This window comes from Anser brachyrhynchus (genome assembly GCF_964034855.1).
Source record: "Anser brachyrhynchus genome assembly, chromosome: 3".
NCBI classification, from domain to species: Eukaryota; Metazoa; Chordata; class Aves; order Anseriformes; family Anatidae; genus Anser; species Anser brachyrhynchus.
In genome coordinates this window covers 124,455,434-124,475,105 of record NC_137696.1, presented here as the reverse complement: position 1 = coordinate 124,475,105, position 19,672 = coordinate 124,455,434, and the positions used below count along the sequence as shown (strand labels likewise).

The window sequence follows — 19,672 nt, the reverse complement described above, 5'->3', positions numbered from 1 at the left end:
CAGAAGAAACTGTTAACAAGAGGAATAGCTGGAGATTAAAAACAAATCGTCTCTTGCACGCATCCAGGCACCTTCTCCTCACATAACATGGGAAAACTAAATTGAAAATGAGCCTCTACAAATTGTCAGGAAAGGGGGAGAAAAAAAAAAAAAAAGAGGATGAGTCAGCTCTAATCCTGCCTATCTGAGCCAAGGGGAAGGCTGCCTGGTGCTCATGACGGATTTTTGCAGAGAAGATAACGCATCAGACTGATGACAGCCCGCAGGAAACACTGCGAGCGGCCCGAAAATTGCTGGTGGGTACTTGAATGTCACCGACCGCACCGAATGAATTGTAGGGCTGAGTCGCAACAATTTCCCTAAAGCTGTGCGTATTAGCATACAAATACCGAGGAAGCGCAATCTCTGAATTTTTTATCTGCTTCGGCTCGAGAGTCAAACAGGCGTATTACTGACGTGTCGCCCATTTGAATCAATTGTCAGCGGAGAGGATGCATCGGGGTTTATTGATAATGTTATTAAGGTGCTTAAAAACACGAGTGTGTCGGGTTTATTCTCCCTTCAGTAACATATTGCTGTTTCTAGCACTTTTAAAAAATATTTTTCCAGTTCTGGTCTCCTCCGGAGATCTCTGCTGAGTGGGGCGTTAGTAATGGAGATGCTCTGTACTTCCACGTTGCCTTTCCTCCCAGAGTTTGTTATAAGCCTGACCTCGTTCTGTAGTTTTCTTGAAAATTTTGAGGCAATTCCATTTGCTAGAGGAAAAACTGAGGTATGGAGCGATTCTGGGAATCTTCCCAGGGTGGTACCAAAGGTGGAGATGAGAGTTTTAGGACTGTGATTTACCGACGCTCTGATGAGTAGGTTCTGCTGTTCGTGCGCGTTGCTGTTGGGTTTCTTTTGCCCTGGTTAAACCACATCAGCTGAAATGCAAGTTAGTGGCCAAAACTTCCTGTTGATCTCCGTTGTACTATCACTGCATCCGCTTTGTTTCCTCTGCTGCTCTGCCCCATCGCTGCCTGTGCAGAGGAGATACAGCAGCAGTCTCACACCCACTTGAGAAGTAATTCTATAAATTAAGGGATTCGGGGTGTTGGGGGAAATATTTGAGGTAGTAGGTGTCTCCAGGAAATGCAAAGGAAATTCTGCCGTGTGATAGAGCAGTGACTGGGAGCCCAGCATTTCTGCCTTGGGCTCGTCGGTTTTTTAAAGTTCCCTTTTAGGAGCTGTGGCAGATGACTTTGGCATTTTGCCTCTCTTTCCATCTTTAAGCAGTTCCTGCACCTACGGAGGTGGTTGTGAGGATTAGTCACTGGTTTCACAGCCCTTTGAAGAAGGCGAGGGGTGTATAACAGCTCCGTGGCTATTAATGGTACGGCTTACTAGGAGAATTTTTTTACAGCTGAGCTTAGATACGCCAGGAGAGAGCCCCAGCAAGCTGAAACGGGCATCGCTTCGCTGTTCTCACCCCGGCCGCTCCATCCAGGTGATGGCACCGGGTTGTCTGCCCTCAATATCTGGCTTGTGGGCTGCGGCAGGAGCCCTCCCTCTCCTTGCTCCTGGTACACGTCCTCCCCTGGCCCTCGGCCACAGCGTCCGCCAAGTTGAAATCTGGCTCCGAGCTTTTGGCTCCCTTCCTTCTACGTGTTTTCAATTTTGTTGGCTTTAACAGATCCCGGTGGCATCTTTTTATGATGCGCTATATTCAGCTTCTTCTATTGCTTCTAGTACAGTAACGCTCCTGAAGTTCAACCTGTTTTTTTAATTAAAAAAAGGACAAGATGTAGTATTGTTCTGTTACACTGGGAAAAAAGGATTTTGAGAGACGAAGCATTTTTCTTATTCCTGAGCTGGACTCAGTGGTCCTTGTGGGTCTCTTCCAACTCGGAATACTTTATGATTCTGTGGTCTTTAAATTGGAACGACTTTAAAACTCCACACAGTGGTTTCGGTGGAACATTGCTGTAGCTGGAAGAGCAAATTACTGATTTTTCTTGCCCTCCTGGGAGCCAGTATTGGTACTGATTAAACACGTGCGTTGCCACCTGTTGGGCAGTCTCAGAGTTTCTGATGAGCTCCTTGAGTGCCTTGCTCTTCAGACCTGAAAATTCAACTGCCCAGTGCTTACCAGAGTGCATCAGGTATGGTCTGCATCCTCTCCGATGCCGTGAGCGTGCTTCCACAGGCATTTTCGGCAGGACTGACATTGGCCGAAGCAGTCGTGTGCTCCCCTTCCACCTCTGCTCACTGGTGTTGCTCTTCCTTCCATCTGCTCATGACACAGGTGGTGGGCAAATTGAGCTGTGGGAGCAATCTGGGTTAAAGGAAGACATTTAATGAAAGAGGTTTTGCCACATTCCTTTTACTTTAGGATCATCTTGTCCTTTGCATGAGAATAGAAATTAATTTCGTTTCAAGTTCTGAAAACCTGAAGACATGCTGAATAGATAAAATTGTTTCTATATATAGGCTGCAGAATTCCTTTGTGCAATGGAACAGTTTGTTTTCATTTAAACCATGTATTCAGCACATTTAGCTTAATTTTATTTAACTACAAATTTTACATGCCGTTTTCCTACACTCTAATTGTTTTTTTTTATTTGTGACATAAATCCTAAGTACAATTAAAAAGTCAGGCTAGTCATTAAGAAACTTCGTTTACCATTTTTAACACAAAACGTGTGAACTTGCATGCTTTATTAATTTATACAAATGCCCAGCTGAGAAAGTAGGACAGCTCTCCAGTTAGCCAAAGGCCTGATTTACAGAGAAATAGCCCTTTGTTGTTCTTTTCCAGCAAAAGGCAGCCTTTGGTAAGGGAAAAAAAAAAAAAAGACTAAAAATACAAAGCAAGACAGTTTAAATCAGTCACTTAGAACTGAACTATTTTCTCTGGTTTGCATCAATAAGTCCTGTAGTCACGGGAGAAAAGGTAGGGTGGTTGAAAAAGGGTTGTCGGGCAAGTTAGCAGCAGCGATCCTCAAGGTCGGGTCTCAAGACCGCTGTTAATTAATGTATCAACAAATGGAACAGCAGAAACTAATGGTATTTGAAGAGGTCATCGAAATAGGAAAAATGGGATCTAGCATAAAAAGAATGAATGAGTTCAGGACTGTTTGTGTTAAGGGGACATAGCGCAAGCTCGGATGCAAAGTAGGGTTTTCCTATATTGGAACTGGGCCGTATAGGATAGGAGAACTGTGATGTACCGGTGCCAAGGATACGTACCGGGATCACGTTTGTCATCCAAATTATTTCCATTAGGGATAATGAAATGTGAAGGCCACTGCAGAAGGTGTTAGTGAGGTATTGTTTAAAACGTACTCTGTGCTCCTTGGCCGCGCAGGGGAAGGGTGTCTGCTGGAAATGATCTGGAGAACAGAGCAGCTGCTTCACAACCCCATTAGGGGAGCTGGGATGGTAAGCCAGTGACAAAAAAAGGCAGAGAAAAATGATATTCCTTCTCTATAAATACACTCCCATAAACACCAGAGAGGGAGAAGAGTCATTTAAGTTAAATGACAATTCAGGCACAAGAACAAACAGCTCTGAATATGTTAAGGCTGGAAATGAGCAGAATGAGCCTCAAACCAAGTGAGGCTCTTGAATAGCCTTCTAATGGGAATTGTGTAACGGGCTAAAAACCTGATTGCTGTGAAGATGGAGCCTGATAAATGTATTAATGGCATTATGCAATGACGTTGACTTCAGCATTAAGGGATCAGGCTCAGGATTTCTGTCCCGCACTTTTGCAAATATACTTAAGGATCCTGCAGGTGAGAGGAAAAAAAGCTAAAAAGTTTTTGTTTAAAAAAAATATTTGCAAAATGATTCAGCTTTGAGTTGGTTTCTGCATTTCTAATGCACTAATAATAGAACTGAGTGAGCTGTGGAAAGAAGAAAGTATCCTTTCTGCCCTGCAAAAAAGCACAGTTGGCAACTGTTTCCCTATTTTAGTGGTCGATTTTTGGCAGCAGGCCTGTCGTGCTTAGAGATATATATATATATATATATATATGTATATTTTCCAATTTAAATCATTTTGGTACCTTATAGTAAATTTAGGCCTTGAAATAGATTGTGCTTAAAAAGATGACATTTATTATTATTTAACTTTGTAATGATGCTTTCTAAAAAACCTGCAGCACTTAGTGCTCGCTAGAGTTTCTTATTGATCTTGTCGTTCTCTTTATTGATCCCCATTTCCCCCCTCTACCAATAATTCCCCAGATTTCTTGCCGCTTTGCTAAAATCCCAATAAATAAGATCGAATGCCTTTTTGGCCAAAGAGCCTCGTTATTTTATCGAAGGCAGGTGCCGAGTTATTTTAGCACAACGTAACTTTGATCTGGTGGCGCGTTTTACGCTCCATATTTCCATGCCTTTTATGTTTCCATTCATACTCTGTCCTCGAGGCTTGTGTGCGGCTGATGCCATGGCTTCCCCGAGTGCTGCTTGCTCCAGTCCTTCGTCCCAAAACGGAGAAATCCTGCGTGGAGCCCTCTGCAATTTGCAAGGACCCCTGGCTGGAGGGGGCTGGCGTTGATGGTGTGCCGCGTTGTTACAGCTGAGAGCACCCAATGTGCACATGGGCACTCAAACGCAGGCTGGGGAGGTTCGTTCCAGCTTACAAAGATTTCTGAATTTTAGCTCAGGTGTTGCGCAGAGCTGGTTGAAATGCTGCTGTCCTGTGCTGCCGTGGCTGAGCGGTGGTGCAGCTCATTTATTAAGGCTGGGGGCTTGAGCCCGTAATCGCCTGTGTGTTCTCCTGGCATCCCCATGCGTGCTTTTTATTCGGCTCCTTCATTCAGGATGCAAATGGCAGATGGTTTTTGTTCTTTGGTTTCAAGACCTCGTTGGAGCCTTTCAGCCGTGCAGCCCGGTCAGCTTCACAAACCAGTCAATTACCTCAACTTCCCTTTATGAAACCGAAAACCTCGCAGACCCGCTTTGATTTTGCTTAAACCGAACCAATTTGTGGAAAGGAGGCTTGAATTGAGTGATCACGAGCAGCTCTTATTATCACATCCTCGCTATTTGCCAAAAGTCTGCGGCAGCATCACCTCCTGTTTGTTCAGCGCCTATTTTGTGGGGAAGTCTGTCAGCTCTTACATCCAGGGCTCGCAGGGCCCCGCTGTTAGTATTTGTTCTTCCTTCTATATCTGGAATTTAAGGCTCCCTTATCAGCCAATTCCTAGGACTATTTCTTTCTCGTCATTTTAAAAGGCTCTCTGCACACATCCAAACGTGACGGTGGGGTCTCCAGCGGACCTCTAACACGATCCCGGTAGACAGCCTTTTGCAGCCTTTTCCCCAAGTGACTTTAATCCGGACTGATCGTTTCATGCATGCTATCGCTTTGGATTTCCAGCAAACCCAGCTGATTCACTCGGCTGCACAGCATTGTCCCAAAACGTTATTTAAGCAGCGTTTTGGGATCGCACGTTTTGGGTTACATGTGTAGCGTGCACACTCAGGTCTGGCTTTGCTTTGGGGTTTTGAGGTGTTTTTTGTGTTTTTCACCATGTGTATGTGTTTACTGGCCTTCCTCAACATATCCTGACTATAATTTCGAACAGATCTTTTTCTAACGGTCATGTAGGAAGTATTATCTCCAGTTTCCACTGTGGCAGCTGAACCCGGGGACAAATGAAACAGCTGGCTTAAGCACGCGGGTCTGCGCCAGCGGAGTCTCGGTTCCCGGAGTTTTCTGTCTCTTGAAGCACTCTCGGCAATCTGGCAGGTTGTCAAAGCCCCTCGAATTGCACGGACTCGAGGGTGAGCTGAAGTGCTGGAAACTCGTGGCCTCGAGTCTGGTTGTTTGATGCAACAGAGCACACGCTTAAAATGATGCTTTTGTGCTTTACCGAGGAGGGGCCGAGCGGCTTGTTTTGCAGTCGCTTTTAATTTGAGTTTAAATACTGCTGAATGCTTAATTAAAAAAAGTGCTTTTGGTAGACGAGGGCGTAATGCACAAGCTCCGCTGCAGTTCCAGCATGTAGGTGGTTAGGGATTCTGCTAGATACAAATGAAACGATTGCTTCTTGTTAACTCCTGTTTAAATATAGTTCAAATTACGGAATATTTAGTAGAACTGAATAAGCCATGGCTTGCCAGCTTTTTCATACCAGTAGTTACCAGATGCTTCTGTATTTATAACCTCGCCATCTGTTCCAGGGTGGAGTTTGGGGGTAGTCTAGGTATTTGGATGTGTCTTCTTTCTTGGGTGTCTCTGGAAAACTTCAAAGCATCTGTTCCGAGATGAAGGGAAGCATGGTTAGCTGTAGCGGTTAAAGAATTCACGGGAATTCTACAGAAATGCGGCAGAGCCCTTGGCACAGCAGGGCTCAGGCGCTGAAGGAGCTTTGACCAAGGGATTGTGTCACAATCGTAGCTGAGATCCAGCGTGGTCTTTGCTTGGCTGTCACCAGTCCGGGTTGCTGCTTCCTGCTTCGAAGCCCATCTTTATTAATAGTCACTGAAATTTCCAGGAGCATTGTGATATGAACATCTCTTAACTTGCTTTTTTAAAAATTTCTGTAGATAAATTTTATTTAGACACATCTTAGATATTTTTTTTTTGATGCTGGGTGACTCATCTATTTCTTTTAGAGTGATAAGAGCTAAGTCTAGATAAAAAGAGAAATGAGCGTAGCATGTTCGGGCAAATTTGCTCTCCCTGCTGCACATCCCACAAGGGCCGAGGTGTGGATGGGAGAGGAATAACCCTTTGTAGGACGGATAAAGGAGCTCAGCAGGGTATTTAGTCTTGGAGTTATTTAGTACAAATTTAGTCTAGGAGTTATTCAGTACAAAAAACTCCTGTGCCATGAACCCACCTGTTTATTGGCTTGTGCGGAGCACCTTTCTTCCATGGGTACCACCGTCACGCAGGCTGCTGGGAGTAACAACTTGCTGTTAATTCACCTGGTTAGGCTTGATTCACACACTCTGACTGAGTCGTGACTCTGAATGACTCAAAGCATTTCATTTTTTTAGGTAGCCGTAAAAAAGGCAAAGGAAATCAGGGCTAGGTCCACAAAATTGCTGTGGAATTGCTGTGAGTGGTTTATGGGCACGTGGGGCAGGAAGACAGCACCCTCTGCCTTCATCCTTGCACACCATTGAGCTCCACCAAAGCCTGGAGGGACTCGTCATACGGAATTTGGTTTGCCGGTGGTTTTGGGGACGGGCGAACCCACGTTTCGGTCAATAAACTACTTGTGAAAAATACTCACCCAGTGCTAGTAACAGCTTTCAGTCGCTAATGATCTGGGACACGCTGTGGGAGGAGGGAAAGCTGCATGTCTCATTACCCATCCTCTGAGCCATCTGGTCTCTCACGGTTTGTTTGTAACCACCGTCCTAATCTCTCCTAACTTCATTGTTGCTGAAATATGAAAATTGCCCTTTTAGGCCCTGTGGTTCTCGTGAAGATAATAACATAGCGTGGTTATGTAGGGGTTTCTAAACAAAGCATAATGCAGTCATTTAATGAATTTATCTAGAATGTTTGCTCTTAATAAAATGTGTGGCGGTGCAACTCGACATACTCTGAGTGTGATCCATAATACTACGCCTTAAAACAAAACCTTCTACCCCATTTCTTGCCTCGATTTTTCTTTCTTTCAAGTAGCTATGTAAAATGGGCCTTCAGTAACAAGGGCACGGACATTTCTTTTCCTGACTCCTTTTTACTACCAGGCAGTGTCCTCTAGCACCCCAGCACCTTGCTGAAAGCTTTCCCTGCGTTTATAGACTTACTTTCTCCTGCCATCGTGATCCGCTTTCCCTGTGCAGGACGCTGAGAGCTCCTTGTCCTTGCTCTTCGGATTCCAGCTGGAGCTGTGCTGGGTCCAAGCCTGCATTAGTATTTGGGAGGAAAAAGTCTTTGCACTTTATGTCCATGTGTCCATTCTTATGCCAATTTTTCCCTTTTTTTATTGTTTATTATTACTATTCCAGTATTATTCGGGTTCTTGCTGAGTTTCCCTACATGCTCTAGCCCTTGCTTTGCTTTATGCCCAGCAGTAGGGTGTATTGTTGAAGTACTTTTTGTGCCCATGGGGTCTTCAACGTAACGTGCTTTATTTAAATGTTGCCTACCCCTGAAATGCAGCTACTTACACTGCAAAGCCTGGCAACTGCTTCAACAGCATAAGCAGGACCAGGCCACTACTTTTAGGACATAAAGTAAGGGGAAAAAAAAATCCATATCCACTAAAAACTGCAGGGGAGATTGTAAATCATCAGAATGTAACTACCTAAACTGGAGTTTGGCCAGTATTCCAGATAAAGATTTCCTCTCTTGTGAAGTGTGCCGTGCGTTATCTGATGGACAAAAGCGGACAGAGGCTCAGCAGGCTTGAAAATTTAGGTTTGCCGTGTAGGTGTAGTTGTTCCATAGGGGCTGAGAGATGTTTATTACCTGTTTAGCACCTACAGCACCCTGGGGGCTAACAAGCGACTGAATCCTATGAAATCTGATGGGAATGTCTGAGGTTAAGAGTGCAGTCCAAATCCACAAAACTCATGAAATCCACAGATGTTCAGGTTTTGGTGCCGCCTCCTGTGGAAGGGAGGAGAAAGAAGTTAAAAAAAAAAGGTTTACCAAAAGGCCCATAAGTAGGGAAAGGATGAAAGTTCAGGGTCCTCCCCTCCGACTGTTGTTCTCTTGAGGATCAACGGATGTTTTTCTGAGGTTTATTCCAGGCCATGGAAGCGTGCCATGGATCTGTGTGTTGGCTGGCTCTGAAACTCCTTAATACCTGCTTGAAATGACTCGATGTAATTTATAGCACAGAGGAAACATCGGTGTGTTGGATGCGAGAACCACGAGTGGGATGAGAGGGGGAATTTGGTGAAGGTGAGGGAAAGAGGTCAAGTGCGGACTATTGAAATAGAGAAAAAGAGGACACAAAGGAGTGGTGGCATCCACTGTATTAAATTGCAGCTGCCAACTGTAGAGCTACTTAAAAGGTAACACAAGGGAGATTGCCAGCATGAAATTATACACAGGTGTCTAAATAAGTTGTTCTGTGAGCAGAGGGAATAATGAAGCCAGTTTTTCTTAGATTTTGGCTTTACCCTATAGCCTCTGACGGACAGTATTTCTTCCCACTCCTGGGGTGCGTGCCAGCACAGACCCTCACCACATTTCCTCTGCTAGGAAAGGAGTCATGCAACTTATATTTGTTTAAACTGTTACTCATCGCAGCTTAGAGACTGCCCATTAGGATCCATTTCTGAGGTAATACCTTACGTGTGCTCTTGGATATAGTGTATGAGCAGGCTGTAAGAAAACAAAAGCCTTGATAGCAGAAAGGGTGGGAAATGAGGATGTTTGAACACGATAATATTTCTGTTGGGATACACGTAAGGCAGCTGAGGAGTTTTAGCTCGATGGGAGGGAAACGGAAAACTCCCCTTTTATGCTGAGCTCCTATTGCATTGGAATAAGAAGGGGTCAGTACATGGAGAAGGGGTTTGAATCTGAAGCTGCCTACATCAATGTAATGTGTAGCAGCTTTGAGACTACTTTGAAAGAAGCATTTGCCATGCTGGCTGCTGTTCCTGAGAGCTTGTTTCCTTTTGGGAGCCGGGATAAGAATTGGTCTCTCGCCTTGTGTCCTGACATACAAGTTCTCCAACTGTATTTCTTCCTCAGCCAGGCCCTGAAGGGATTTATTGTCACCTCGCATCCTCGAGCAGAACTCCAGGTAGAGCAGGATGGACAGCGTCACCTCATGTCATGGCAGGTGTCGGTACACGAGTGTGCTGGGACAACAAGGCTGTGTCCAGCAGTTTGGGTGATAACCTTGCCTTTATACTGGGAAATGCCTTAATAATCTGTCTTCTTTTTCCTGGAATATATAAAATATTGTTTGTGAGATCCTTTGAACGTGCAGTACCTATGCCTGCCCTTTTGTACACACATTCCGTTTGTGAGATTTCCCTTTGTATTCTTTAACAACAGGTAGACCTGCTCTCCCCCTCACCCCCTACGGTTTTTTCATCTTGGTATAAAAGTTAGTTTCTTTACACATGTGTTAAATGACTGTTAAAAAGTGCAGAGCGGTGGAAAAGTGGTTTCTTGCAGCTTTCAAGTGCTCATGTTTTATTAAAGCTGAGATTCCTGGAGACACGCTACAGTTGCCACCCTACGCACTCCTATGGAGATAAAACCTCATTTCTTCTGTCACATTCTTTAGTCCCCCAAAAGTTGTCAATTTGGGTGCTTTGGGGTGAGACTTGATTCCAGTAGATAGGATTGCCTCTCAAGGGGCCCCAATATATATGCAAAATGAAAGTGCATAAAATAATAAAAAGTACTGAAGCTCCGTTTGGCTTGGCTTTCTTGTAAGATGATAACTGGCACCATCACTTGCCTTTTTTCTCCCCTGTATTTCCTCACTGATTTTTATTTTTTTTTTCTAAATCTTTTGTTTCAGTCACCATCTTTTGCTATGTTTGGTACTTGTCAGCCTACATTTTACATAGCTGCTCTTACTTAACAGCGTTAATGCTGTTGTCAGCGTAAATGCTGTTTAGTCAGAAAACAAAGGTTAAAACCACGAATGACGTTTTACACCGCTATAGTATTTAAACCTCTTTTGTCCAGATTGAGTCATAATTTGTGATATTAATGCAAACTGTCCAGATTGGACCTTGATGTAACTTGGTAATGAAAGGAAATCGGTGGTGATGGTGTAGTACCAGTAAGCAGGGTCTGTAATCACTTTTACATCTCTGTATCAGCATCTCAGCATATACTTATTTTCACAGGCCCTTTTACCAGAAACCACCTATATATATCTCCAGGGGTTGATGGCAACCTTTGCAGTCCCAGTGGAGTTTTGACCACAGAGCCGAGGGGTGACTGAGCTCCATGTGTGCACCTTCTGCCTCACAGGGGTGCTGGGGCACAGCTGGGTGCTTCTGGGGCACAACTGGGGGCTTGTGGGGCATGATCGGTGGCTGCTGGTGCGCAACTGGTGCCTACTGGGGCACAACTGGAGGTTTCTGGGGCACAACTGGTGGCTACTGGGGTACAATGGGTAGCTGCTGGGGCACAACCTGTGGCTGCTGGAGCATGACTGGGGGCTGCTTGGGGCATGATTGGTGGCTGGTGGCGCACAACTGCTGGCTATTGGGGTACAATCAGTGGCTGCTGGGGCACAACTGGGGGCTACTGGGACACAGCTGGTGGCTATTTGGGTACAATGGGTGGCTGCTGGAGCACAACTGGGCGTTACCAGGGCACAACTGGGGGCTGCTAGGGCACAGCTGGTGGCTTACTGGGGCACAACTGGTGTCTATTGGGGTACAGTGGGTGGCTGCTGGGGCACAATTGGGGGCTAGTGGGGCACAGCTGGTGGCTAGTGGAGCACAACTGTGGACTACTGGGTCACAGCTGGGGGCTGCTGGGTCACAGCTGGGGCCGCGGGGGCCATGCCAGGCACTGACAGGACCCCGTCCCCTCACGGCGTCCCCTCGCGCCCACCTTTAGGCGGGAAAAGCGCCTGGGCGCAGCGCGCATGCGCACTGGCCGGCGCCCACCTCAGGGGAGGGAGGGAGGCGCCGCTCCGCCCCCTCCACCATTTAAAGGGCCAGCGCTCCGCCTCGGCCGGCCGCCCCGCTCGGCGCCGGCAGCGGGCGGCTGTGGAGCGGCCGGGAGCTCTCCGGCCTCGGGCACTTCGCCTTGTGACGGAGCAGAGCCGGGGCGCTTCGGCAATTCTCGGTAGTTTCCGGAGCGGCCTCCTCCTTCGCGTTCCTTGCTCCCTAAAGCCCTTCGGCAAGTTCCGCCAGCGCTTCGGCTATCTCCGCCGGCCCTTCGGCTCAGCCCGTTAAGTTCCGCCGCCACTTCGGCAACTTCCGCCGGTCCGGTCGGAAATGGCCGAAGACGTGAGGGAGCCGGCGGTCTAAGGGGAGAAACCCGGCCGGCCGCTCGGAACGAACCAACTGCGCGCCGACGGCGGGGGGGGCCGGGGGGGGAGCGGGGCAGGGCAGGGCGGGGGCAAAGCGAGACAGGGGCCGCGGCTCCCCCCGCCCCCCGCCGGCCCCGCGGCTCCGCCGGGAGGGCGCAGCGAGGGCGCCGAGAGGTAGGCTGGACCGTACCACGTACCGGGGGGCGGGGGGGCGTTGATCCCCCCCCATGGCGGGGCAGGGCGTGTGAGGGGAGTGGTACAGTCCGGGGGCACGGCCCCTGAGGGCTTTTTGGGGGGGGGGGGGGGTATCCTTGGTTTTTGTTTTTTTTTTTAGTTATTTTAAAATGTTATTTTTCCAGCTCTTCTCCCCTAAAATGTAGGGGTCTCTCCCTAATAAAAAATCCCGCTGAATAGTGGAATTAAACTAAATTAGTGGAATTAAACTACATTAATGTCGGTTAACGCATTACCGCCGCCTGCGTGACACCCAGTTGTGCTGGTCCCCAAGGAAACAGTTTTGTCTGAAGGGGCCAGAAGTGGTTAAATTAGTATTAAATTAGTATTAAAGGTTCACTAAAGCACAGTGTCCTTCAGAGAGGTGCTGCTCCGCTGCCGCGTTGTCAAAATTCGTAGCTCGTGTGGGCCGGTGGCCTCATTGGGTAGTTTGGCTTGAAAATTGCTGGTTTCTGTGCCGTGAGGCCATTTAATCTGTAAAAAAATGGAGATTAAATAAGTCTGTTTCCTGAAGTGGGTGTCACATGCAGGCAACTATCTGTTTTTGGGGAGAAATCTGCGTGTGTGAGGTGCCAGAGTCTGTCACAGGCGTGTTTTGATCGGTGTTTGTCATGTATCTGAGGTACTGTGTCACGTGGAATGTGTTTTGTACGTTGTCACGCTTCATCAAGCGATGAATAATCCTAAAACCTCTTTCTATTAATCACAAATGGGCTGCAGTGTGATTATGTGGGGGTGGGAGAAGTGTTTTCCCCTCACAAATCCCCTAACCTCACGTGCCACCCACGGGTCCTGGTGTTACGCGCGGCTTTACCCGTGTTCAGATACGACTTTGCGATGTCTCTTTTCGGGTTTTTCTTTCCAGAAATCAGACTTTGCATCGGTTCAGTTCAGTGTTAAGAGATCCCGGAGCAGGGGTAATTGACTGCCTTCATTTGAGCCCGGTACAGCCAAATTCCTCTGGCAGCTCGGCTGTGGTACTGACAGCCCTCGAACTCCTCTCTGTCTTTTTGCAGAAGGGAAGTCCAAAATAGTTTTCTGAAGTTCTCTAATTTTGCAAGCGGAGACTGTTAGCTCTCGTGTTCGTTTGCACGTGAGGACGGCTTTTGGCAGTTGGTAAATCAGAGCAAAAGCAGCAGATACAAAAAACAAGAAAAACGTGGTTGTTGGACTGCTGTGGTTTAGGCTGTTTCTCAGTGATAAACTGCAAAATTGGAAGGCTGTTCTTGTGCTGCTAAGGTGGGATGGGAGAGATCATCGTCTTCCGTGCAATGTTTGTAGCGTGGATCTCCGGGACTGTTCAGACAAGGATTTAAATGGTGTTGAAGCGTTCCCAGGGCTTGCTTGCACATGGGGAGCTAGACACCATCTTGAGTCTGTTTTCCACAACTATTAAGCTTTGAAATCCCATGAAAATCTTACGTTTTCTTTAGAGTTTGTCTCTTTTTCTTCTGTCTGTGTATTTGTTCTCCCCCCCCCCGCTGCCTGATTTTCCTCCTTGCTGTTCGACTGCTGTCACCCATCCCAGCTGCCTTGCCTGTTTTCCCAGGGCATTCCCTCTCCTTCCCACAACGATTTCACTGGGGTGGGAAGTGCAGCTAACCGCGCGTGCCGGCTGTTTGAAGGCAAGATCACAGCAGTCAAATGCGGGTTGGTTCCTAGTCCAGAGGCAACCTTTCTGCTTTGGAAACCCCCCAGGAAAACAGAAGTGGAAGGGACCTCGCAATCTTTGGATCCAGTCTCAACAGCAGATTGGTTTTCCTGGTTCTTGTTGTCTCCCTTCCCTACCTGTTACCTGTGCTAAATACCCCTCCTTGGCTCAGGAACAGACTGAACGTTGTGAAGCAGTTCCTAACGCTGAGATTTTAACCCAGGTTGGATTTTTTGCTGTTACTTTAACATATTAATTCTAACCCAGGTTGGGATCCTTATGTCCTAACCACCTAGCAAGCAAAATACGTGTGGTTTTCATGTTTCCTTGAGAAAAAGACAGGTGGTATTCATATGCACGCTTAAGCATGTGACAATTTAAGGCAGGTAGGAGTCTCTCTGCTAGTATGCAGGGGTAGCATTCACGTGGGATTTGGGATACGCAGCTGGGATGTCCAGCTGCCTCATACAACCCATGCTGATGCTGGCTGGGCTGAGTACGCCTGCAGCGCTGTGGTTGCAATTTAGACGTATCCTCAAAAGCGGAGCCCACGGTTTTTTCTCCTTGGAGAAGACTTTAAAGTACTGTTTACCGGTGATTGCCGTGGTTGAGTTGGCTCCTGCAGCCTAGACGTCTGATTCTCAGATGCAAATCAGGTGGATGTTGGTGGATGCTGCCTGCAAAGAGGTGCAAAGCCAATTTGAGGTTTTGGGGCTTGTTAGGAAGGATGAAGACAGAAGCACGTACGGCTCCGTGGCTTACAGCTCATCGATCCCTGCATTGCCCGGGTGTAGGAAGCCTTGAGTGCTGGCCAACCAGGTGAATTGATGTCAGTACACAGCAGTTGCAGGCCTTGAAGGGCAAATCGAACTCCCCATTTTTCTCAGATCGTTGCTATTAGTTAATTAATGCCCATTACCAAGCGAGAGCAGTTTTAGAGGGCTGACTAATCTGTCACAAATGGTTTTTTGAAAGCATGTTTTGTAGCTTGACTTGCTACAATTCTTGGACAATCCCTGCAAGATTATTCTAATTATAAAGAAAGTTCCAATATCTTTATATATTTATTTATTTATATATATATATATATATATAAATCTAAATAAATAAAGTGCATAGGTGTGCTGTGCTCCCTCTGCTGGCATTTGCCCCCCCGTCTCGTGGTGACTGGCAGTAGGTTTCTCAAGGCTGTGTTGATACGTGCAGTTGAAACTGTGAAATGGCCTTTCTCTTGTTAACGAAACTGATTGAAATACAGAGAATTGAGACTCATAAATCAAGAAAATTAACGTTTTCTGCCCCTCTGGGGGGAGGGAACCCTAAGACTCCCATTAGGGACTAGAGATTATCTGTTGGTTTGATGTAAAAGCTCCCTGGGAAACTTGTGAAGTGGTTTTAATTAGTCTCAGGACTTCTGCCCATCCTACCGGTTTCTTTAAAGGTTGGGATCTCGTCGCATGGAGTCGGGTGTGGATGTTTTTTTTTTTCTGCCTATCCCCTGCCCTTCCTTCCCCTTCCGTGAGTTTTGACACATGAAGAAACCGGCCGTCATTTTTCTACAGGTGCAAACGACCGCCTGAAAGCAGGACGTGGGCTTAACCCATGAACGTAGGAAACCCTCGTAGGTTTCTTCTAATACGAAATCCTAAATAACCTTTCCCGCTGTGTAGGTAACGCTTCCTTCTTTTTTTTTCTGCAGAGTTTCCAGCTGGTTAGCCTTTTCCCTGCCTCGTTTCATAAAACGCTTCTCTTCCTGATTCAGGATACTTACAGGTGTCTTCCCATCCGACGCTCTTCTCGGGGATGCTGGCAGTGCAGGCAGCCTGCAGATTGATCCCGCTCCTGTCTCATCTTGGTAAGGGTGCTGCTGTGCTCACGAGCTGGTTCTGACACCTGGCTCTGTAGGATGAGCTTTGTGCCAGCCTTTTCGTGCTGCACGAAGGGATTGTGGAGCTACGTGTGTCATCTCAATTCCGTGCCAGCGTTTTGGTCATCTATGAACTCGTTTGAAAGTGAATTCGATTTATTTGAAAGCCGAAATGTCATTGAGCAGGAAATAAGTTGTTCCACGCATCTGTTGCCTTCCTTAGGGGACACTTTATCGCAGGTCGAGTACTTCCTAAGTCCAGTCAAACAGATGATGGGTTTGTCTGGCAACTTTTGGGTCTGTTCAGCCTGGAGAAGAGAAGCCTGAGAGGGGATCTTAGCAATGTTTATAAACACCTGAAGTGTGGGAGACAGAGGGATTTGGCCAACCTCTTTTCAGTGCTCTGTGGGGACAGGACAAGGGGCAATGGCCACAAAATGGAGCCCAGGCAGTTCCGCACCACCATGCGGAAGAACTTCTTCCCGGTGAGGGTGACGGAGCGCTGGGACAGGCTGCCCAGGGAGGTTGTGGGGTCTCCTTCTCTGGAGACATTCAAGGCCCGTCTGGACGCCTGCCTGGGCAGCCTGCTCTAGGGAACCTGCTTTGGCAGGGGGGTTGGACCCGATGTCTCTGGAGGTCCCTTCCAACCCCTACAACTCTGTGATTAGTGTAGAAATGGGGTCCTTTGCTTATATTAAGGCAATTAAAACCATCAACACCCTCCGCTATGTGGTCCCATCAACACGTCTCGGTTCTCCGGTGCGAAGGCGTGCTTTGCTTTACCCTGTCCTCGAGTGCCTCGGGATGAAATCCGTACGCGTCTTTCGGCGTTCCTGTTCCGGGCAGGAGGAGGTCGTTTTATCACAGGCCTGCTCCGCAGGCACGCGGTGGGAAGCGCTGTGTTCGGGACCGTGTTGGCGGAGGGCTGCTGCCACGCAGATGACGCCCGGGAAAGGTTGGCGTGGAAGTGCTGGAGCTTGTGACGAGAAGAGCTGCCAAGCAAGTGGGGGAGCCTCGGAGCCTAAACTTGCGGAGCGGTGGCGTGAGCTGCTCCCTGGGTTTCTTTTAAGGGCTCGGTGATGTCTAAGCAGAGCTGGCCTGAACTCGCTAGGGAAACTCGCAAGGTTCTGTGCGTAAAGAGGCCGAAATCCTGTGGTATCGGCGAAGTAATGACATCAAAGCCGTGATGTGTAACCAGCAGGTGGGCAGGAGGCAGGGCAGCGTAATCCTTCTCTTCCTCGTTTAGAGGGAAGCTGCTGGCCGGAGATAACACGCGAGGCGGGCGCCCACCGACTCCCAGAAATGCACCGAGCGTCTAACAGCGTAAGTCAGCGAGCGGGCTGACACCGTCCTCAGATTATTCATAAAGATAGCAGTCCCGCAGCAGATGGTTTAAAAAAACAAACACAAAGCTTAAAAAAAAACAACCCCAAACTGACCGTGCGTTGTTTTGGGAAGATATTTCTTCCCTTAGGCGTCTCTCCTGGGAAGAGCTCGGTAAATGAATCCGCCGCCTACCTGCCGCACCTTGATTTTCACGTGGGGCTCGAGGAGGAGCCAGCGATGGGCAAAGCAGCCTGAGATGGCTGCCCTGGGAGGCTGCCACTAATTACTGTGGCGGCTGACAATAATTAGCCGCTGTTAAGCCTTCCCTCGCGAGCTCTCAAACAAAAACAAGGACGCGGCGGGAGGGAAGAGCTGTCCTTGCGATGGTCTTGTGGAGAGGAGAAACTGAAGCCCCAGGTGGTGGATATTTTGGTGCTCCCGCGAGGAGTGGGGCGCGGCGCCGTGCTGGGGGAGCAGGTGGGGTTCGAGGCACCCCAGGAGCTCGGCTTTGTTGCTTCCCACGACCCCTCTCCGTGCAACAGGTCCCCGCTTCGTGGAAAACCCCCGAGTCGGTACCGTGTGCCAAGTGGCGGCGGTGATGTGAATCTCAGAGCTGTTAACAAACGAGATTTAATGCTAATAAGTAATAAAAAGGTTGAAAGAACTCCTACCTTTGGTTCCTCACGCTTGCCCCCGGGGTCTGCCGGCTTTGTTTTCACTCCGTGGCAGTGATGAACGGCGCCAAGGCTCCTGCAAGTGTCTCAGGGGTGCGGTTAGTTAGGAGCTGGAGCTGGCAGGTGTCTCAGGGCTTGGTCCACGAGCTAATTTTTCTCCTTGAGGAACCAGACCTGCTCCTCCTCCGCAAATAACTCTGAAAAATACGAGGACGATCTTGATTAGAACGGCCGAGCTGCGCAATTACCTCTTCCTTGTCGAAGGAGGTGTCAGGGAAATGTTTTTGCGTCGTTCCTGAGCTCGCTTTTGGGGCGGCGTTACTCCCGCAGCAAGGCCCGGAGCGTCTTTCGGAGCCGTTTACCCAGGGGCGAGCCGGGCTCTGCGCGGACTCGTGCCTTCGGATCATTCCCTCGCCTTGGAGGAGCGGCGTGCGGTCTCGAGACAGATCTCGGGGCGGTTTCCGTACGCCTCTGCGATAACACGTGCGCCGGCGCGGCGATCCCGCTGGGTCCTGACTCCGGGACAGAAAGTGGCCGCGGTTTGACAAAGGGAATGGGGTTGGCTTTATCAAAAGAGCGAGTTTCCTCTTCTCAAAACTGGAATTGTGAACGTTTCTTGCTGCTTTGCAGGGGTGTCTCGCTCCCTGCTGTGCTGGCCCTGGGCCTGTTCTTAGCCTGTTTCCTTCAATCTCCTGTGCGCCTATCGAGGGAGGGCTTGGACCAAACCCATCCCCTGGCTGCTGGAGGAGGTGGCCTCGGGCCCTGTCCCTCTCCCAGTCCCTGCCATTTCCATGACGAGGAGACTCAGCGTTGCTAACCCAGAGGCAAACTGCTCCTGTTCTTTTTCTGTTTGCTTTTTCCTTCCCCTTTTAGGCCCCGGGGGGAGGTTGCTGGGCACCCTTCCCTGCCTTTTCTCACCGTCAGCTTGCTGTCTTAATTACCCCGCTGCAGGATATTCCTGTCTCCAGCCTAACCTGGCTCTCCGAAGACCTGAGATGCAAACGCTGGCGGTGCCGGAGGAGGAGACCGCTCGTTTGGGAGGATTTCTGTGTTTTTGACGCTCCGGCGTGCCGAGTTTCGCTGCCGCGAGGCCGTGCAGGATGGCTGCCTGGTAGGAGCCGGCCTGTTGCTGCTTCTCAAAAGAAGGAAGGTCACTGGAGTAGGAGGATGCTCCTTTTTCAGGCCCTGCGTGCTGCCGGGGGGCACGGGGCTGTGCTGCCACACGCAGTCCCTGTTAACGGGGACCGGAGTGGCACTAAAAGAAGAAAACGCCCCGTTTTGGAGGCCGCTTGGCAGAGGGACGAGCGGAAAGGCGCGTGGTGCTGGTGCGAATCTTCCGAGGTTTGGGCGCTTCTTCTCATTGCCTGGCTTCTTATCCCGAGGCCTCCTGGCTCCGACTTTTGCTCTTCTGTGATGAGAAGTGAAATTAATAATCTCCCTTATTTCCCATACATGGCAAGGAATGTCTTCGTTCTGGCCCCAGTTTAACAGCAGATGAGATCTGCTTTGGGAACCAGCCTCGTGCAAAAGGAGAGGGAGAAGAAGAGGAAACGCGCAGCGGTGTAGCCTCCTTGCTTTAAAACGCAGCTTTGATGGTTCCCTGGTAGCCGTATCCTTATTTAACTGGCTGCGCGCTCCTTGATCTTGTTCCTTGATCCACGTAACAACCAGAGCTGTAAAGACACTTCGTTAGATTAAAAAAAAAGGGAAGGCGTGTGTTGCTTGCGGGATTGCATTTCGGTAATTGTTCGCAGTGACCTTTTGGAATCTCAGAGTGGAAATTAGTTTGCTTGACTGTCTCCCAGAGCAGCCCCTGGCTGAGTGCGTGTAGAAGGGAATGGAGCTGTTTTGTTGTTGGTTTCTTTTTTAATTACGTTCTGACAGCAAAGCCCGTTCCTCCGTGTTTATTGCAGCTCTGGCTATTGCAAAGAGCAAGCTATCTTTAACAGCACTTCCGCAGATGGCGTTTTTCTTAAACTTTGTTGGTTTTTTT

The 19,672-nt window shown here is 48.5% G+C and overlaps 1 protein-coding gene across 6 annotated transcripts in view; it reads left to right on the top strand.

The window, feature by feature from the left end:
* EXTL3 (exostosin like glycosyltransferase 3) overlaps positions 1 to 19,672 on the top strand; it is a 131,807-nt gene that overhangs the window by 8,452 nt on the left and 103,683 nt on the right. Inside the window, exon 2 of one of the 6 annotated variants that reach the window (XM_080587818.1) lies at positions 10,786 to 10,875. The exons of 2 other annotated variants lie outside the window; for them this stretch is intronic. The gene's annotated coding sequence lies outside the window, so the exon portion shown is untranslated. Of the gene's footprint in view, positions 1 to 10,785; positions 10,876 to 10,991; positions 11,741 to 11,761; positions 12,102 to 15,574; positions 15,668 to 19,672 lie in introns of those variants that run through there. 3 more of the 6 variants (XM_080587813.1, XM_080587812.1, XM_080587816.1) reach the window with 3 other exon arrangements.